Source organism: Equus quagga, chromosome 3 (assembly GCF_021613505.1).
Source record: "Equus quagga isolate Etosha38 chromosome 3, UCLA_HA_Equagga_1.0, whole genome shotgun sequence".
In the NCBI taxonomy this organism is placed as follows: Eukaryota; Metazoa; Chordata; class Mammalia; order Perissodactyla; family Equidae; genus Equus; species Equus quagga.
In genome coordinates this window covers 123,019,661-123,039,432 of record NC_060269.1, presented here as the reverse complement: position 1 = coordinate 123,039,432, position 19,772 = coordinate 123,019,661, and the positions used below count along the sequence as shown (strand labels likewise).

The following is a 19,772-nucleotide window of genomic DNA, read 5'->3' as shown; positions in this document are numbered from 1 at the left end:
CAGCTAATGAGGAGTGTGCAATCAGTGATTGCTAAGTGGAATGTAGGGGCAGGGGTAAGAGGAAGAAATGCGGTGTTTTATTATTATCACACACCTTTGTGTGCACGTGGATTACAAGGAAAGCTACATAACCGGGCAGTAAAGGAAATTTGCACTGGCTCAAATACTTGGAGAAAATCGGTCACATCCTTTTGCCAATTCTGCAAGGCAATTCAGGTTCCTCTTAGCTAAAAGATATTCAAAGGAGAAAAACCTTAGTTTGACAAGGAGGGAAGGAGGAAATATACAAAGAAGAGGTGTAACAGGGAGGGGAAGTCCACAGGTTTGCTCAGGTGCTCAAAACTCAGCTCTACTGCTTGCTAGCTGGGTGATCTTAGGCATTTTACTCAACCTCTCTGAACCTTTTTCTCGGCTAGTATGGGCCTAATGTTACCCACCTGTTAAGGACACTGTGACAATACATAAGATGACAGATATGAAGTCCTTGGGGCCCCATATGAGAGAAAACACTCAACAAAGGGCAGCTGTGATCATTATATTCACTTAAATTTCTCTCTGCAGAGGCAAAATAAATTGTGGTCTTTTAGAGTAAATCACCAAACACTCAAAATTGTTGAAAGCATTGCCAGCTGTTAGTGTTTTAAATGTTCCCTTTACCTTTGGAAGCCCTTTACATCTGGCTTTTCTGCCCATATATAAATATAATATTCTGTAACCATTCAGCTTCATCTTTCTATTTTTTACTTATTTTTTTTTTTTAATCTATTCACTTCTTCTGCCCTTTTTTTTTTTTGAGGAAGCCCTGAGCTAACAGCTGCTGCCAATCATCCTCTTTTTGCTGAGGAAGACTGGCCCTGAGCTAACATCCGTGCCTATCTTCCTCTACTTTATATGCGGGACGCCTACCACAGCATGGCTCGCCAAGTGGTGTCATGTCCACAGCTGGGATCCAAACCAGTGAACCCCGGGCCGGCAAAGTGGAACGTGCGAACTTAACCACTGTGCCACCAGGCCGGCCCCTCAGCTTCATCTTTAAGTAAATACATTTGATTGGCTGGGCACTGTACAGTAGATTTTATTATGCTACTACTCCACCAAGAATGAATAAAACCCACAAGAGTCTCACTCCCGCCCCCCCCACCCCCCAAGAAAGACCACGAGTCCACAACCTACCTCTAGGAACCAAAATACATACTGAGCTCTGCCAACTCCTGCAGTCCAGCTCAGTAACCATTTGTTCCAAAGTTCTTCCCAACTCAATGGCCTCATTAACTAAGGCTGAGCTTTTGATTAACATACAGTGCTTGAGGAACTCTGACCCACAGAAACTTGGCATTTGACTTGCTTCTCTGAGTCCAACCTGTGTCATGAGAGCCAGTTTCAAGGGTAATAAAGGACCCGGCTGTTTGCTTACAGCAAATGGAGGCGGTGCTGTGTCATTATGCAGCTTTTACCTCCACTGTCTACCAAACCCTTGACAAAGAAAGTTTGCAGCCTGCATGTCAGTTTTTGGAAGGAATAGAATAAAGGGTATATTTTTCCAAATTGAAAAGCACCTAAGTTCTACCTGATGTTTCAACTAAATGTCAGTTGTTTGAGAAACATGAATATGATCCCAAGATCAAAGTGATCAGAGTGAAGATCAGGTGTGTGAGCAGGTGCATGGTATGTCTGTCCAGATTCTGCCTTGGAGAGCAAACTGCTCTCTGATGGTTCCCGAGTTCCCCTTTATTAATGTGTTAGAAAACCCGCATCAGACACAAGGCAGAGACCACACGACTTGACAATTTGTGTTTGCGCCTGTTATGAGAATAGCGTCCCCCACTAAATTCATATGTTCTGCTCCCCAGGACATCAGAGTGTGACTGTATTTGGAGACAGGGCCTTTAGAGAGGTAACTAAGGTTCAAGGAGGTGATATGGGTGGACCCTAATCCAGTAGGAGTAGTGTCCTTACCAGAGGAGATTAGGATGCATTCACACACACACCGAGGGACGACTATGTGAGGACACAGCATGCAGGTGGCCATGTGCAAGCCACAGAAAGAGGCCTCAGAAGAAACCAAACCTGCTCACACCTACATCTTAAACTTCCAGCCTCCAGAACTCCAGAACCGTGAGAAAATAAATTTCTGTTGCTTAAACCCCGCAGTCAGATTTATCTAGTAATGGCAGCCCTAGCAAACTAACTAATACGCTTTCCCTCTCCCCTCACCCCTCAACCTTATGTCCCAGGAGCAGACGGGTAACGGGTAATGAGTGAGGGGGACTAAGAACAAGAGAAGAGGAGTGATGTGGACAGTAGTAAGCAGGAGAGGGCAGGCTCTATCTACAGGTATCAAAAAGCTTTCGAATACCATGAGGCCATACAAAATACTTCCATTGCTTGATCATGGCCGGGGACCCTTCAAGTGCAATCCCTGGGCGACACTATCACAAGCCGACAATAAAAACACACACTATTCATGCTTTCAACAAATATTAGTTGAACACCTACTGCAGGCCAGGCCCTAAGCCGGACCCCGGGCATAGCAGTGGTGACTACACTGGGTGTCTTCTCTGCCTTCATGGTCTGGCTTAGGCGGAGTCTGGACAGGGAGACCAGGGACTGAGCGAGGCAAGAAATGCCAACTTGAAAATACAAAGTGCTACCCTCCCGAAAGGTGCAAATTAACGGGGTACAGAGGTGGAACGAGACCATCATAAGACAGAGTGACCGGCTCTAGTGCGCAAGGGGCAGTGGAAAACAGGAAGAAGTAATTCCGAGTCTGTCAAGGTTAATCAAGGAAGATATGAGCCAAGTCCTGAAGGATCAGTAACTGTTTGCCCGGCAGACAGGGATGACAGATGAGGACAGGGCATTTTCCAGACAAAAGGAACAGCCAGTTCTTGGGTGCAGGGCCATGAGAGGATCCGGCATCTTTGGAGAACGACAGCTGGTTGGGCTGAGGGTGAGCAGTGGAGAGCAGCAGGATGTGCAGCTGAACAAGGCAAGGAACCTCACATTTTACCGCACAGCGAACCACTGGTGAACTCTAATCAGCCAGGCGACAGCACCGGAAGGGCATGGTAGAAAGATCACTCTGACCACAATGCAGAAGGGGCTAAAGGCAGGGTGACCCGTCGGGAGAAGATGAAGGCAGGAACCAGAGAAACAGACACAGGGATGCCTCGTGGTCAAGGTCAGGGATGCAGAACTGGAATCGTCATGGCATTCAACCATGGCCACGAGTGACACTGCCCAAGGACATTATGTGCGTAAAGAGAAGCACTGGTTTTTTAAGCCGAGTACTACTTTGATCGATGAGAACACGCACTTCCTAAGAAACTTTTAATTTCATTTATCTTGCATTTCACGTCAGGAAACTCTACTCCTTCTTTTATTCGTCGAAGCCACATGTGACTGTGCCTCAGTTTCCTCATCTGTACGTATGGGTAATAACGGTACTTCTCTCCTAGGGAAGATCCCTTGAGCTCATTAATACAGGTTAAGTACTTAAGTGCAATAAATGTTAGCTATTATTAAGGCAGAAATAAACGTTAAAGAACAAATGGATAATTAATGACTGCAATTAATGCCTCTCTCTCAGTGAATTATGAGCCAGATTAAAACAACCACCACAACAGCAAAGAGTAAAAACTTATATAATTGTCTTGGAAAGGACCTGCCTCTTATTTCCTTGATCTCTCCAGAGCTCTCACACAGCCTCTTAGTAAGGGCCCTCATATTTAATGCATGATCAGTACTTTAAATGTATAAAATGCTTTGTCTCAGGTAAAAAAAAATTCTCAGATTAAAGATTCAAGGGGATGTGGGACCTGCAAAGGGAGACTGACTGCAAAGGGACACAAGAAAACTTTCTAGAGAGATGGAAATTTTTATTGTCTTGATTGAGGCAGGGGTTCCATGGCTGTATGTGTTTCACATATCACTAAAAACGTGTGACTTTTATTATATGTTGAATCATCATCATCATTCATTAATGATGAATACTATTCATCATTATTCAATAAAGATGAATAAAGATGGGCTGGAAGACAGGGAAAAGGCAAATTCAAGAGAAAATGACTACTTATAATACAAAGAGAAAGGGAAAATAGATTTGTGTGAAACAACTTGCCTTGAAATTTTTAATTTCCAGAAACATCGTCTCTGAACGGACAAAGCTAGCTAGGAATGTAAAAAGACTTCTTTATGCAAAAAACATTCTGAAAAGTTCAGCCGTTCTCATTATCCTATGTCTAAAGAGCAGCCCTCTTTACCCCTAGACTCACTGGACAAGCTGCCCCCTTGTGGCTTTGGTATATATTTCCCAAGCACAAAAGTGGGCAGTAATTAAGCAATTCAGGTAGCAATCCCAGCCTGCCCACAAAGATTTCTCAAGGTAACTTAGAGTGGGCGTGCGAGCCATTTCCACACAAGAGGGTACATGGGCCATTATGGGCTTGCGTCAAAGCCCAGCTTTAAGTAACTAAGAAAATAAGGTTGCCACAAAATACATATGGTTCGAGGCTGACAAATTCAAAAGACGTTTTATCTCAATTTAAATTGTGGCCTAATTTTAGCGTACTCTAGTACACACTTTCCGCTTTTGCAACATGGAGTCAACCTATCAGAAGCAAGCATGTGTCAAACAAGGTGAGTGCAAAGAAAACAGAACTGACAACCTCCACCACCACCAGGCAAAGGTCACCCCAACACTGGTTCTTATTCACAGTGGCATGCAGGGCGTCAAGGTCTCTCATGAAACATTAAGCATTTGTTTAAAAAGAGGAAAGAAGGGAGGGAGAGAAAAAGGAAGTCGACAAGGAAAGAAAGAAGGGAGGGAGGATCAAACAGCTTATCTTTTCAAATGCTGCACTGAAAAAGAAGATAAAAGACGGCACAAGCATGACCTCAAAAGATGGCAATATTTTCTCTCTAGAAAGCAATCCATCTTCAGACCAGCCCTTTTGTAAAAGGAATATATAGAGAAAAGATAAGGGTACAGGTGGAAATTAATGCTGTATTTCAACTATCGAGATGTTAAAAATTCAGGCTGGACTGAATTAACCTACACCAGGGTTACGCTCGCCCACTCCTGATAAATGACTACTGAATCCATATTCTCACAGAGCTATCTTTCTTTTTAAATCAAATCATCTCACTTCCCTTCTCAAAGCCCCCAGTGGCTTCTCCTCACACTCGGAATAAAATCCAAAGTCCTTCCCAGGGCTCCCACCAGGAGCCTGCACGCTCTCTCTACTTCATTCCCTGCCTCCTCTCTCCCACCCCCTCCTGCCTCCCTCTGGGCACACCACCAGCCTCTTGGCTGCTCCTCCAGCAGGCCAGCTCTTTCTCACCTCCCTGCCTTAGCACTCAAGGTCACCCCCCCAACCCCCGGAATTTCCTTTCCCAGCATTCCTGGCGGCCCGGCTCTCTCCCTGACTGGATTCAGGTCTCTGCTCTAATATCACCTCTTCCAAGAAGTCTTCCCTGACCATTCTTTGAAAACAACCCTCCAATCACCAACTCTACACTCTCTCTCCTCTTTCCTGTCTTCATGTTTCTTCTTTGCACTTACCATGATCTGAAATGACATTATTATCCATTTCTATCACTTTTTATTATCTCTCTGCTCCACTGAAATGTGAGCTCCATGAGAGAAGGGGCTTTCTCTCCTAAAACAGAGCCTGCCACTAACCACAGAGTTTCAAACGCAAAATGGGGGCTTAATTATAACCTATTCCAGCCCTGTCGTTTTGAAGATAAGTACACAGGCTCAGAGAGGGTGGCTGGTTTCTCCAGGCTCACACAGAAACAGTGAACATCACTTACAGCGTGCGGAGAGCCTGCTCTGTTCACTTCTATAACCCCAGGACCCAGCACAGGGCCTGGCACAGAGAAGGAGCTCAGCAGAAGTGTGCCGAGTGACAGCTGCCCTCAGCCTTGCTCCAAGTGCTCATTCAATGGAACTACACTTCCTCTCCTGCCTGTCCCAACTACAACTTCCTATCTGAGAACCATTCCCAGTTACTTGTGTCATGTGTCATTACTTCCTGTCCTCTCTCCTTTTAAAGTGCAGCCTGACAACATACCAGACACGGCAGTACATCTGGGGGTTGGTTTGATTCCAACATAATTCAAATAGCCCAGTATGGAAAATACCCAGGAAAAAGTGAGATATGCAAAGCAAACTTAAAAAAAGAGGGGCCGCCCCAGTAGCATAGTGGTTAAATTCGTATGCTCCACTTCAGCGGCCCAGAGTTCGCAGGTTCGAATGTCGGGCAAGGACCTAAGCAATGGAACCCAGGGCACAGACCTAAGCACTGCTCATCAAGCCATGCTGTAACAGGCACCCCACATACAAAATAGAGGAAGATGTGCACGGATGCTAGATCAGCAACAATTTTCCTCAAGCAAAAAGAGGAAGATTAGCAACAGATGTTAGGTCAGGGCCAGTCTTCCTCACCAAAGGAAAAAAAAAAAGACAAAAAGCTGGCAGTGTACCCAGCCCTGGGTACAGTGACTGTAATGCGAGGCAGGAGCCCTGTCTGGTCCATATTTATTTTCTTGCAGCACCTAGCGTGTGCCTGGACACAGTCAAGGCCCATTTGTTGGAAGGGAGAAGAGAAGAAAATGACACTGTAGCTTTTCTATTCCATCCACAGTGGCTTTATAATAGCCAGTAAATTTACTTCACAGTAACAGCTCACGCTTGCGCAGTGCCTTCTGTTCTGAGCACTCTACCCCTATCTTCTCACTGAATCTTCCCAAGACATACACCTCTGAAAACCTAAGTATTTTTCAGAAGTCATTTAGCAGCCAAATCTCAACTAGCCTCTAACGAGACTCTGTGCAGACTTCCCATCGTCTAGTATGTCTGAATATCCATATGTTTTGCTGAAGAAGTAGTGATGTGTTTGATTATGGGATGTTGCCCCAGACCCAGCTAATGGTATTAAGCAATGTAGGGTACATGCAACATATTATCTTCCTAAAATCTGAAATATTCTGGATTCCAAAACACATCTGACTCAGCGGGTTTCAGGCAAGGATGTCTCAGATTTACATGAACGCACAAAAGTAACCTGTCCACCGTCACTAGGTAGGCAGTGGCAAAGCTGGGATTCGATCCTGGCAGTCTAATTCTGCAGGCCGTGCTGGTGGCCACCGCATTATCCTGCCTCTCTAATCAGTGATGTCGGTGTGATCTGAAAAGCAATTATTACCTCAACTATTTTTCTGATGTGGCTCCAGGAAATAGGATTCAGCAAGGTGAATGGCCCGGGCGGACTTGTGTAGTTACCCATGAAGACTGATTTGGACTAGCGATGACCCCAGCTAAATGAGGGCTCAGAGATAGTCACCCAAGCACAGTGGACTTCCCGGGCAGTCACGGCCACACTCAGGAAGAGGACACACACAGCTTTTGGTGATCATAACTTTCACTTCCCTGAACACCTACCCAGGAGCTGCTGGGAAATGTTGAGGCAGACCTGGTAGGGCTCTGGGATGATCTTTCCACATTCTTTTACAAAATTACTCTAGGAGGTGGGGTGGGAGAGCTGTGGGTGGGATGCGAGCATGAGAATGTGTAAGTAGAAAGAGTGTGTGTGTGTGTCTGTGGGTGTGCATGGAAGCATATGCTCATTACTAACTGACTTTTCCCCAGTGTTCATAATGCAGAACAATTACGAATTGGGTTTTGGCTTTTATTTCTATCCTCTAAACTAATGACTTGTGAAAATAAAAGATGCTCCTTAATTTGGGCCAGCAGTGCTCTTATTTCCCCAAGCACTTGGGGCGAACTCCGTTCTTCAGATCTCCGTTCAAATGGTGCTTCCTCAGGGAAGCCTTCCCCAACAGCCCAACTTGGACGGTCTCCCCGCTTTCACTCTCTCTCACATCTTGGTGGAAGCTTGCCCTCACAGCACTCATCCTGATCTGTAATGGTGAGTTTGTGAGTTTGTTCAGTGTCTGGCTGGCCCCACCAAACCATATTCTCCGTGAGGGCCAGACCCTTGTCTGTTTGCTCACCTCCGTATCCCCAGCATGTAGCACAGCACCTGACACATCCTAGTAGCTCGATAAATATTTGTTGCGTGAATGAATGAATTTCACAACAGAAAACCAGGAGTTGGCCAGCACTTTACCAGCAGACACTCGCAAGGTCTTCTCCCCGACTCTGAACTGTGAAAGCCTTATTGCCTGAGCAGTCCATCAGATGCTGCCCGGCGACGCGTTAGCTCTCTAGTTTGAGGCTGTTAATTCACTCTATTATTCTTATTTAACTTTTAACCTGTTTAGGTCTCGTCTTCCCAACTAGATTAGAAGCACACTGAGTGTAAGTTAGACTGCCTTGAATTCCTCAAAGTTCCTTACAGCGTTTTGCATCTACGCTCTTTACATGGTTGTTCCATTTAGTGCTCAAAACAAGTGTTACTGCAGGTGGAGAAAACTGAAGCCCTACATGTAGCACAGGATAGTGTTAAACGAGAAAATGTGAAGCGAACATCGGAGATTTTATCTAATTTTCCTTTTTTTTTAATGAGTCCATAGTGCCCGGAAGAAAGACTGAGTGTTGTTCAGATATAAAACACAGGTTCTAACTTGGCTTATGCGAGTGACCAACACAAGGGCGGAGAAAAACCTTAATTCAGCGAAGTTCTTTTTAGTTTCATGAAATATCCCCTCTGCCATCCTTCAGGTCCCACCCAAACCAGGAAGATTCTTGGTGGCGCAAAAGTAGGACTTTTGTTGTTTTGCTAAGTCAGGCCCTTTATTATAGGGTAGAAGGAACCCTTGTTCCTGATTTCTCAATTCCTCATTCCTGCTAGCTGTACAAATATGCTCCAGCCTGACTTCCCCCACAGCAAACCACCAACGAAATCGATAACTTGGTGTTCCTTCCAATCTATATATTTTGAACAGTTTTTAATGTTTACTTTTGTTTGTTTGTTTTTTGGTCAAATTATCTGTGATCAACATTAGATGGATTACCAAGTAGGTCTGGGAATCCTTCACCCCTAGCCAGGCACTCACTTTCAGGATGACCCTGTTCTCTTTTTCTGCCCCAACTCTCACAGAAGCGCAACAACTAAAAACCAGACCAGTCAGCTGAAACGCTGTCGTCAAAACACAGCCAAACCACTCAGAATTTTCACAGTTGTCAGGAATTTCCTTACATGGCCAGGGTCACCGACAGTCCAAGGTTTCACCAACATCACCTGAGGAATCGGAATCCACGCTGTGATAAGTGTAGAAAAACCCCCAAACGCTCTAAGGGCTCGCTAAGGTCAGCCTTTAAAATACAAGCGCCTGGAAGTTCTCAGCTGTGGTCGTCTGCCCTCTCCCAAAACGCAGGTGTCTCAGAGGAGTGAGAGTTCCCAGGGTTTCAGACGACCAACAGAGCTCCAAGGATTCTTGCCAGGGTCAATTTTTGAAAAACTGAGTCAGAGTTCACAATATAACCAGTTCCTCAGGTGGAATGACACAGGCCTGGGCTCTCCCGGCTCCTCTCAAGCCGGCCTTAGGTCACTGGCAAGGCTGAGCCGCCAGGAGGTGGCCCCACCCACCCCTCCCCCGCCTCCTTGTGCATCTCAAATGTTAATATATTCTGTACATTGTGTTTATCAACATTCTCTTGACCGATGACCACCAAAACAAATCAAAAGTTGATGCCGTTCCCTTTTCTTTCATTATTTGCCACATTTTTGACACTAGCTATGTGCCGGATGCTGCATTAAAACAGACCACGTGGGACAAAGAAAACAGTTCAGTGGTTACAGCAGGGGAAGGGGGGTGGGCACTGGGGGTGAAGGGGAGCTCTTATGTGATGACAGTCAAGAAATAACGTACAACTGAAATTTCACATTGATGTAAACTATTATGAACTCAAATATAAAATAAAATAAAACAAAATAAAATAAAATTTTTAAAAAATAGACCATGTGTCTGGTTTTAATCCTCCCAACAACCAAGCAAGGTGGGAACGGTTAAACCTGCTTTCAGTGAAGGAAACTGAGGCTCAGAGAGATTCTCTTGTTAAAAAAAAAAAGGCTTCTTAAGAGGTAGGCTGAGACTTGAACCTTGGACCTTCTGGCATTATCTGCTTGTCTTAAAATAAGAGATCCTTGGGGCCGGCCCCGTGGCCAGCTGGTTAAGTTCGCGTGCTCTGCTTCGGCGGCCCAAGGTTTCGCTGGTTCAGATCCTGGGCGCAGATGTGGCACCGCTCATCAGGCCACGCTGAGGCAGTGTCCCACATGCCACAACTCGAAGGACCCACAACTAAAAATATACAACTATGTACCGGGTGGCTTTGAGGAGAAAAAGGAAAAGTAAAATCTTCAAAAAAATAAATAAAAAATAAGAGATCCTTCCACCACGAGAGCAGAAATCTCTGTCATTCATCCGTTCAGTCCTTTATCCCGTCAGTAACACTTAGCAGAGGTCCACAATGCACGGTCTGCTCAACAACTTGAAACCTCTTTCTTCTACTCTACAATAGACCAGATTTTACATTTTAACATCTCTCAAAAAAGTGGTGTGCATATTTACTCATTTTAAAAGCTATTATTGAATCAACTGCTTGTTTTACCATCTGTGCAGTCAGATTACAATCCCCGTGAGAGATCCACTAGATTTAAAGCTATGCAAAGTCAAAAGAAAGAGGCCACCTGGTCTGCTTGGCTCCAAGACTGTAAGATTAACATGACTAAAAATGTGACTATCAGAAGGGGCAGTGGTCCTCCTTTGGAAGCCTAGAAGCTGGACAGACCCGGAGAGGAACTCCTGAAGCCACTAGACTTTGGAAGGGTTTTAGTTCCCAGACAAGATCAGGTTACTGTGAAACAGACGGGTCGCACCAGGCCAAGAAGGCAGCGCCATTACATTTTAGATCCCTCTCCTCTCTGGCTCTAAGTCCGTGCTCACTCAGTGGTCTTCTGAATATGACTTGCCTCTCCCTGTGCATCCAAGGCTGACAGAGAATGTGCTCATTTCTTAAAAGCAACTTTATTGTCAATAGTCAACAAATAGTGATGAAGGGGCTGCTCCAAACCATTGCTGGGCTAAACATTTACCCAGATCTTCTGCCCCTGGGAGCACTCCTCATACCCACTGTGCTCCAGAGAGCCCCCTCCTGAAAGACTGGGGACCACGGCAGTGCAGCAGTGTTCCTCAAGCTTGCCCAATCACCTGGAGAGCCTGTTAAAGATAGATTCCTGTGCCTTGCCTTGGACCTTCTGCATCAGCACCACCAAAGGAAAGGTCTGAAAATCTCTCATTTTAAGCAGTGTCTCAGTAATTCTACTAATCGGGCAAGTTTGTCCACTTTTCTCTGGCAATTCATTTAGTCTGCTGTGGGTGTGGGCCCAGTAAGAGTCAACATATTCAATGCAATGTGATACACTGGGGACTCCAAGTTTTAAAAAAATCTTTTGGGAAATAATAGTACAACTGCTTTTATTATCAAACCAAGGCCCCTTCTTCCTTGTTCCTTTGCCCTAAATCCTATCACGTGGAAGTCCCAGAAACTCAGATCCTGTCCCATTGAACTCCCTCATGAGAAAATATTCAGAAGATCAGCTAACGTTAGGTAGCCCAAGCTGATGGTAATATTCTGAATGCTAATACAACCCTTAGCCCAGTGCTTTGAGCAAATGAGCACTCAATACTTTTGTCATCAGCCTGGCCTGGCCCTTTCCAGGCCAAAGCCTTCAGAAGTTTTTATGTGCACAATACATTGTTCCTTACAGTGAATAACATACACACATACACACAACTTGCTCACAAAATGCTTCCTTGCTGTTTATGACTACTCCCTAGACACTAAAACTTGTTTCACTGATAATATATTTTTTCCATACTGAGTGGTACTGGTTTAATATACCGGGCTGCTCAGAAGAAATATTATTCTTCAAAGAAACAATATCAATAAAGAATTCATTCCAAGGGGTGAGTCATATTTGGTGGGCGTGAAGCTCCAAATGCCATATCCCAAAGAGGGTCAAGTCCAATGATAAGGCAGCATACACAGGCAGTTTAAAATTATCCAAAGTGAATGAGTTCATGTGTTATATGAGACTGGCATTCTATAGCCTTTGCTAAACTCAAAAGTACATTTTAGAGCGGCTGCTGACCTCTGAGCTGTTCACTACTCAAATAGGCTGGCTCCACAAAAATCTTTTTTGCTTCATGAAGAGCATTTAAACAATAAACACTTTGATGATCTGTGGGGCTTTTCTTTTCTTTTCTTTTTTTTTAATGATTAAATGGCTGTAAAAGCTGTAAAATGCTCTCAAAACTTTGTGGCTGTGTTGTAACTATCCTGCAGGATCCCCAGAAGCCAAATTCTTAGACTCGTGCTGTCTTAAAACAGCGAAATACCTTCGATATCTACTAGTTGATCCAGATAAGAAAACTGAGGTTCAGACAGGTGACTTGCCCAAGGTCACCCAGCCAGCCAGCGTTCAGCTGGGTCCAGAACTGAGGCCTCTCCCGGTGCACCCATGGTGGTACTCAGAGCGGGTGGGGTCCAGTAGGCAGAACTGGAGTGGACTTTCCCACCTGGTCCACTCTTTGGATTTGCCTAATCCAGAGAGAGCTTCCAGTGAAGCTGTGTTACCAAAGCTACTTCTAGAAATTAAAACAAGTGTGACAGCACTGCACTGGCACATCCCCTAGGAGGGCACATTTATAACTGGAACTATTTTAAAGTTATGAAAAATACAAGGTACAGAGGCTGTTCCCATCTATAGACGACAGCACAACCGGTTCCCACATTGCAGTTACGTGCGACCATTTGACTTAGCTCTGGTTAATGGATAGGGAGAAAATGATGTGCGCCATGATGATACGATGTGGTCCTGGCCCTAAAAATTACCATGCACTCTCCTCTGGGCTGTTTCCTCCTCTGGCTGACAGGGATGGCAATGCCCAGGCAACTCTGAACATCATGTGTTGGAAAATGTAAAGCCACTCTCAGACTGGACCTCCAAACAAGTCACAGAGGTGAACCACTGCACCGACCTGCACACACACCAGGACTGCAAGAAATATATTTCTACTGGGTAAGCCACTGACACTTTGGGGCCTATATGTGACTGCTACTTAACCTATCCTAACGAATGCACAAGGAATCTCTGAAGATTGAGCAAAGTTTGGCTTTAAAGTAGGAGAAATAAACAGCACAGGTAACACATCTGTTGGTTTATCATCAACCACGAAAGAGGAAGGAATCAACAAGATTTGGGGAAGAGTAAAACATTCTAGATTAACTTAGTTTCCTCGCAGAATACAAGAAAAATCCCTGTCTTGCTTTTAGAAAAGATCACTTATAAGTTGCTTTTTGAAACATAGAATGCCTTTTCCAAAAAAAAGAATATTAGAAATAATGTTGAAAATCCTAGGCCCTACCAAAAAAATTTTTTGCCCAAGTGCAGTAGAAACGACTCTGAAAGTAGCAACCAGTCTTGTGGGCCTCTGAAGCCTGAGGATCCTCGGTGGGCAGAGGGGGCACAGGAAGAGGCAGAGGAGTGTTTAAGCAAGGGCCCCAAGAGCTGAAGGCCTAGAAGGAGGGCCCTGGCGTGGGTGGCTTGAGTCAGTTGAGTAGTGGGAGTAGGCACTGAGCAGGGGCTGAGGAAATGCTCGCTCCAGGAAGCTCAGTCTCGGTGAGAACACAAAATCCATTTGTCCACAGATGCAACATTCTTCATCCTGTACTTTATCAAGGGAGGCAGTGAATTCAGCTAAGCTTCCACAGTGCCTCTGATTTGATCCCAAATGGCATTTTCATTAATGAGCTGTGAAGTTATTTTCTCATTCATCCTGAGCTCCCCCAGTGACGTTAAGCAGTCCTCAGCATGAGACTTGATACTACACGGCAGTGTGGTTATGAGGAATACCTCAAGGGCACCGACACACATCTGCCAGTCCTGGAGGGCCCTGCTGGACAGAACATTAACTTTTTACTTGCTAGCTTATGGAAAGGTCCAGGGGTTCCCAGGCAAGGGGCTAGAGAGGCCAAGCTGGTGGTGGCAGGGACACATGGGAGGCTTGGGGCAGCAGCTATCCACCAAGTGATACAGAGAGATTTCAGTATTTTAATAACGAGCACGGCTGTACCAGGGCACACAACCATTTATCAGCCCTGGAGAAAAGCGCAAGCTTTGGAAACAGACCTGGGTTCCAATCTTAATTCCGTTAACAATCTAACTGTATGAAGGTGCGTAACTTATTACTTATGTTCTCTGAGCATTCGTTTTCTTAACTGAAAAATGAGGATGGGATAGGAAAGGACCTCATGCAATGTCTGGGTGTTGAGTAGGTGCTTAGTAAAAGCCAGTCTCTCTACACCCCAGTCCCCAGCTCGCACCATCTTCAGAGCAAGTCTGAGGCACAGGGATTAGAATAAAGGAAAAACACAGGATAAATGATAAGGACACAGAATGAAAAGGATAAAAGGACTGAGGGAGAGACATGAGAAAAGAAGACGCCAAGAGGAACCTGGAGGAGGCTGCTGCACACTGTTGAGGGGAACTGCCTCAGACACAGGTCACTGCCCCCGGTGGTAGGGATTACCAGCCCCAACCAGACTTTTGGGCTAGCCAGGTGCTTGTTCTCAGAATGTTACCTACCAGAAACGCTGCATCATGTTGGAAACTGGCCTACGGAGCCAATTCTGAGGCCAATATCATTAAGAGTCTGATCGTCTTGGTTCAAATCCTAGCTCTGTAAATTGTTTAACCTCTCTATACCTGTTTCTTCATTTTACAATAAGTATAATCATAGTACCCACTTTTTGGCTAATAAAGATTAACTGAGTTAAAATAGGTCAAGTGCTAAGAACGGTGCCTTCCTGGTAAGGACCACACATCTTAGCTATTCTTTATTCTTATTACACTGCTTGGTGGCACCACAAAAAGAGCATTGGACTCAGAGACAGAAAGCTCTGCCACTTCTTAACAATGGAGGGATTTTAGGAAAGTTACTTAAGTGAGTGAATCTCAGAAGTTATCTGTAAAACGAAGCGATTGCATTACAGCTAACATTTACTCAGCATTGAGTACGTGCTTGTTACTGTACATACTGTAAGTTCTCTCACTTAACGCTCACAACAACACTTTGATGAAGATTCTGTTACTATGTCCATTTTCCACAAGAGGAAACTATCTTCCAAATGTTAAGTATCTAGCCCAAGGTCACAGAGCTAGGAAGAGGCCCAACCAAGACTTCGAGTTAGTTCAGTAGGACACCAGATCCTGCTCTCTGAAGCGCTGTGCTCTCTTGTCTCTGACCTCGAGGTTCTGTAAGGGCATTGCAAGAATGCTTGTTGGGTAACACACACAACGGTGTACAGCACAGCAAATGCATTTGAAGAGCGGACTGCAATCCAGGGTCCACAAAAACCAAAGAAATGTAGGACTAGCCTAATAGAATCAAGATAAAGGTCAGGGCTTTTAGTTGTCCAACATGACTCGAGATGAGGCAAGATGAGAGAGGTACAAAAATAGAAGCAAACGCTGGAGAATCAAGAGGCCACAGGTCTCCTATCACAATATCATTTATAAAGTCATCATGCTTTAGAGATGAGACAATCTAAAAAGGATGATTAATATATTAAACCATACCTAACACTGACTTCCATTATGATCTCGGAGAATGATTCTAAAGTCTCAAAATGGATAAAAGGTACACCCAAGAATCCCAAAAGATTTGTCTTTTTCTTAAGTATTGTGTCTACCATATTCTTGGATAGGAAGACTCAGCATCATAAGGTGCCATTTTTTTTTCTGAATTAATGTATAAATTTAACATGTTCACCTCCAAAAAAATAACAGTGAAGTACTTTTTTTAAGGAGGGGAGTTTTGGAACTAGACAAGTTGATCGCCAAGTTCATAACCAGGAAAATTCTGACTGAAGAGTAATGATCATTATCAAATACTGAAACATAACATATAAAGTCTCAATAAATAGCGTGACCTAGCAGTAACGTAACTTAATGCTACACCTCAAATTCTTTCTACAAAAACATTTTCAAATACAGGATCCAGCATCCAGTCAAAAAGAAAACACCTAAATCCAGGTGCATCAAGAGAACATGAGTGAGAACCAGCAGGAATATAGGAAACAAAATTAAACTCACGGGGACGCCAGATGTTGAAATTATCAGACAGATTAAAAACAACAATGTTTTTTATACAAAATGCAGTTATCTTTAAAGGACTAACAGACAGACTGACAACTGCCTTTTTAGCACCAACAATGGAAGCCAGAAAACAGTAGAATGATCTTCAATGTGCTGGGAAACAAACCAAAACAATGAACTTAGAATTTTACTCTCATTGAAAATGACTTTTGGGGGCCAGCCCCATGGCCGAGTGGTTAAGCTCGCACACACCGCTTCGGCGTCCCAGAGTTTCCCCGGTTTGGATACCGGGCGCGGACATGGCACCACTCATCAGGCCATGTTGAGGCAGCGTCCCACATGCCACAACTAGAAGGACCCACAACTAGAATATACAACTATGTACTGGGGGGGGGGGGGTTTTGGGGGAAAAAAAGAAATAAAAAAAAAAGAAAACTTTCAAAAATGAAGCTACAATAATGACATATTTAGTCAAATAAATAGTGAGAGTTTGTCACAGCTGGACTACTACTAAATGATGCTCTTTAAGCAAAAGAAAAATCGTCCAAGGTGGAAAATCAGAGAATACAAGATAAAATGAAGAGCAATAAAAATGGTAAATTTAAATAAACATTGACTATTAAGCAATGACAATAACGTCTTAAGGGGCTTTAATATAAATATTTAAAAAATTGAAAATATTATATAAAGAGAATTAAAATACACGACAAGAGTAGTACATGAATCAGAAAGTGGGTACATGAACTTAAAAGTAGTCTATGTAAATGCTAAAAATATTTTTTAAAAAGAATTCTAAAATAATAGAGGGAAAAATGGAATAATAAAACACAGACACCTACATACAAAAAAAAAAAATACTAGCACGTGAGTAGTCTGAGCAATGGACTGGAATGCAACATCCAGAAATATATCCAAGTACGTATGGGAATTTAAAAGACTGTGAAAGACGCATCTCATAGCGTAGAGACAGAGGCTCAGTGTTGGTACATCTAGATAATCACTTAGCAAAAACAAAGTTGGATCTGCACCTCATACCTCACACCAGGATAATCCAGAATAGATCAAATATTTAAATGTGAAAAAATTAAACCACAGAAGTTCTACAAGAAAACATGAAGATTCTTTTATAACCTTGAAATGAGAAAGACCTTTCCACTATGACTGGTAAACTAAACACCAGAACAAAAGACTGATAAATTCAACTACATACAAAATTTTTTATTTATTTATTTATTTTATTTATTTTTTGAGGAAGATCAGCCCTGAGCTAACATCTGCTGCCAATCCTCCTCTTTTTGCTGAGGAAGACTGGCCCTGAGCTAACATCCATGCCCATCTTCCTCTACTTTATATGTGGGACGCCTACCACAGCATGGCCTGATGAGCAGTGCCATGTCCGCACCCGGGATCCGAGCCTGCAAACCCTGGGCCGCGAAGCTGAACGTGCGAACTTAACTGCTGAGCCACTGGGCTGGGCCCTGCAAAGTTTTTTAAAACCACAAACAAAATAAAAAGATAAATGATAAGCAGAAAATGTCCACAATTCACATCACAAAGAGCTTGTTTCCGTAATATATAAAATGTTTATATAAATCAATGAATAAATGATCAACAAACCAAGAGAAGAACAGGCAAAGGATATGAACAGATAGTTGACAAAGAAAGTACAAAAGACCTTTAACTTGGGGCTGGCCGAGTGGTTGAGTGGTTAAGTTCACGAGCTCCATTTCGGTGGCCCAGGGTTTCGCTGGTTCAGATCCTGGGTATGGACATGGTACCGCTCATCAGGCCATGCTGAGGCAGCATCCCACATGCCACAACTAGAAGGACCCACAACTAAAATATACAACTATGTACCCGGGGTGCTTTGGGAAGAAAAAGGAAAAAATAAAATCTTAAAAAGAAAAAGACCTTTAACTTTCTGAAAATACGCAAATTGAAAATACACTGAAATATCATTTCTCATCCATCAGGTTGGCAAAAACCCAAAAGTTTGATAGTAACATATTAGCATACTGTGTTGGCAAGGCTATGGAGAAACTGATACTCTCATACATTTCTGATGGGAGTATCTATTGGTACAACCCCATGGAGAACACATTATATATCTATTATACCTATTATATATCCATTCCATTATATCTATCATAATTACTATAGCATATACTCCTTAATCTAGCAATTCTACTTTAGGGATTTATCCTACAGATATATTTTATGCTTGCACAATGACGTGTACAGGATAATTTATCTTGTCATTGTTTTTAAGAGCAAAAGACTGGAAACAAACCAAATGTCCATCAACAGGGGACTAGTTAAATAAATTAGGGTAAATCCATACAATGGAGTACTATGTCACTATTTTTAACAAGTCAGCATGGAAGCTTTTAATGTACTGAGATTGAGAGATCTCCAAGATGTATTGCTAAGTGAAGAAAAACAAGTTGCAAAACAATTCACCCAATAATCTACCTTTTACAGAAAAGGGGAGAGGCAAGTAGACGCTATAATCATATTTGCACAGCATAAGGAAATTCCCAAAGGACAGATGAGAAACTGAGAACAGTCGATAACCATACTTAGTTTATTTGAATAAAACACTAACTTAATAATCAAAAAGTGCTGTGTCTTCATCATTATGCATTCTTTGTCAATTTAATTCTCCTATGAAACTCCTTGTTTATTCATTTAAAAGTAGAATATATTAATATTCACCACAAATCTGTGGAAGTGTTTTCTATCCTTAGTGGGAACTAAACAGGAGAAAAGTTAATCTGATAAGCACATAGTATAAGCATTTTTAAAATTTAAAAGACATACAATTTCAAAAACATTATCTGCGTTATCTCCGGGTTGTGATGATTCTTATTTTCTCCTTTGTGCTCTTCTCTGTTTCTCTAGTGGCCTGTGTTATTCTTACAATTAGATTAAAATTTGCTCTAATAAAATAAATACTATAAAGAGGAAATTGTCTTCAGTGGTTAAGAAAAGGAAGAAATTTTGACTTTGAGTGTAATCAAAAACTGGAACAGTTTACTAAGAAAGATCGGAATTTCCATTTTTGCAAAACTTTATAAAAATAGTATTAAACATCTTCGGTTTAACTCATTTGTTAAAGGCTAAAAGGTGGATCAGATGATCTTTTGCCACAGAGCCGTCATCGCAACTGAAAAGCAATGTTTAGAATATTTTTTCACTTAAATAATTAGAATAGGGCTGACTGGGCCCGGCCCCTGGGCGCGGACTTGACACCGCTCATCAGGCCATGCTGAGGCAGCAACCCACATAGCACAACCAGAAGGACCCACAACTAGAATATACAGCTACGTACTGGGGGGCTTTGAGGAGGAGAAGAAGAAGGAAAAAACAAAAGAATAGGATTGAGTGAACAGGTGGAAGAATCTAGAATGTACAAATGGTTTTCAGTTCTGCAGCCTCTCTGCAGGTGTTGTGGGTTATTAGACCTTTGAAATTTAAAATCTTCTCCAAGAATGTAAGAATCTGCTTCTAAAGTGCTCACATAGAATATAATTTCATTATTTCAGAAATAGCCTGGGCAAACCTAGTACCATGAGAGAAACAGGCTTTCTAGTAAGAAGATCAAATTTAACTATGGTTTTTCTAAGAAAACTTGAAGACTTT

General features: G+C 43.0%; 1 protein-coding gene across 7 annotated transcripts in view; it reads right to left on the bottom strand.

Moving 5' to 3' along the window:
• Positions 1-19,772, bottom strand: part of LOC124237311 (RNA-binding protein 47-like) — a 147,568-nt gene that overhangs the window by 84,729 nt on the left and 43,067 nt on the right. The window contains exon 1 of one of the 7 annotated variants that reach the window (XM_046656810.1): positions 1,174-1,253. The exons of 5 other annotated variants lie outside the window; for them this stretch is intronic. The gene's annotated coding sequence lies outside the window, so the exon portion shown is untranslated. Of the gene's footprint in view, positions 1-437; positions 462-1,173; positions 1,254-19,772 lie in introns of those variants that run through there. One more of the 7 variants, XM_046656811.1, reaches the window with a different exon arrangement.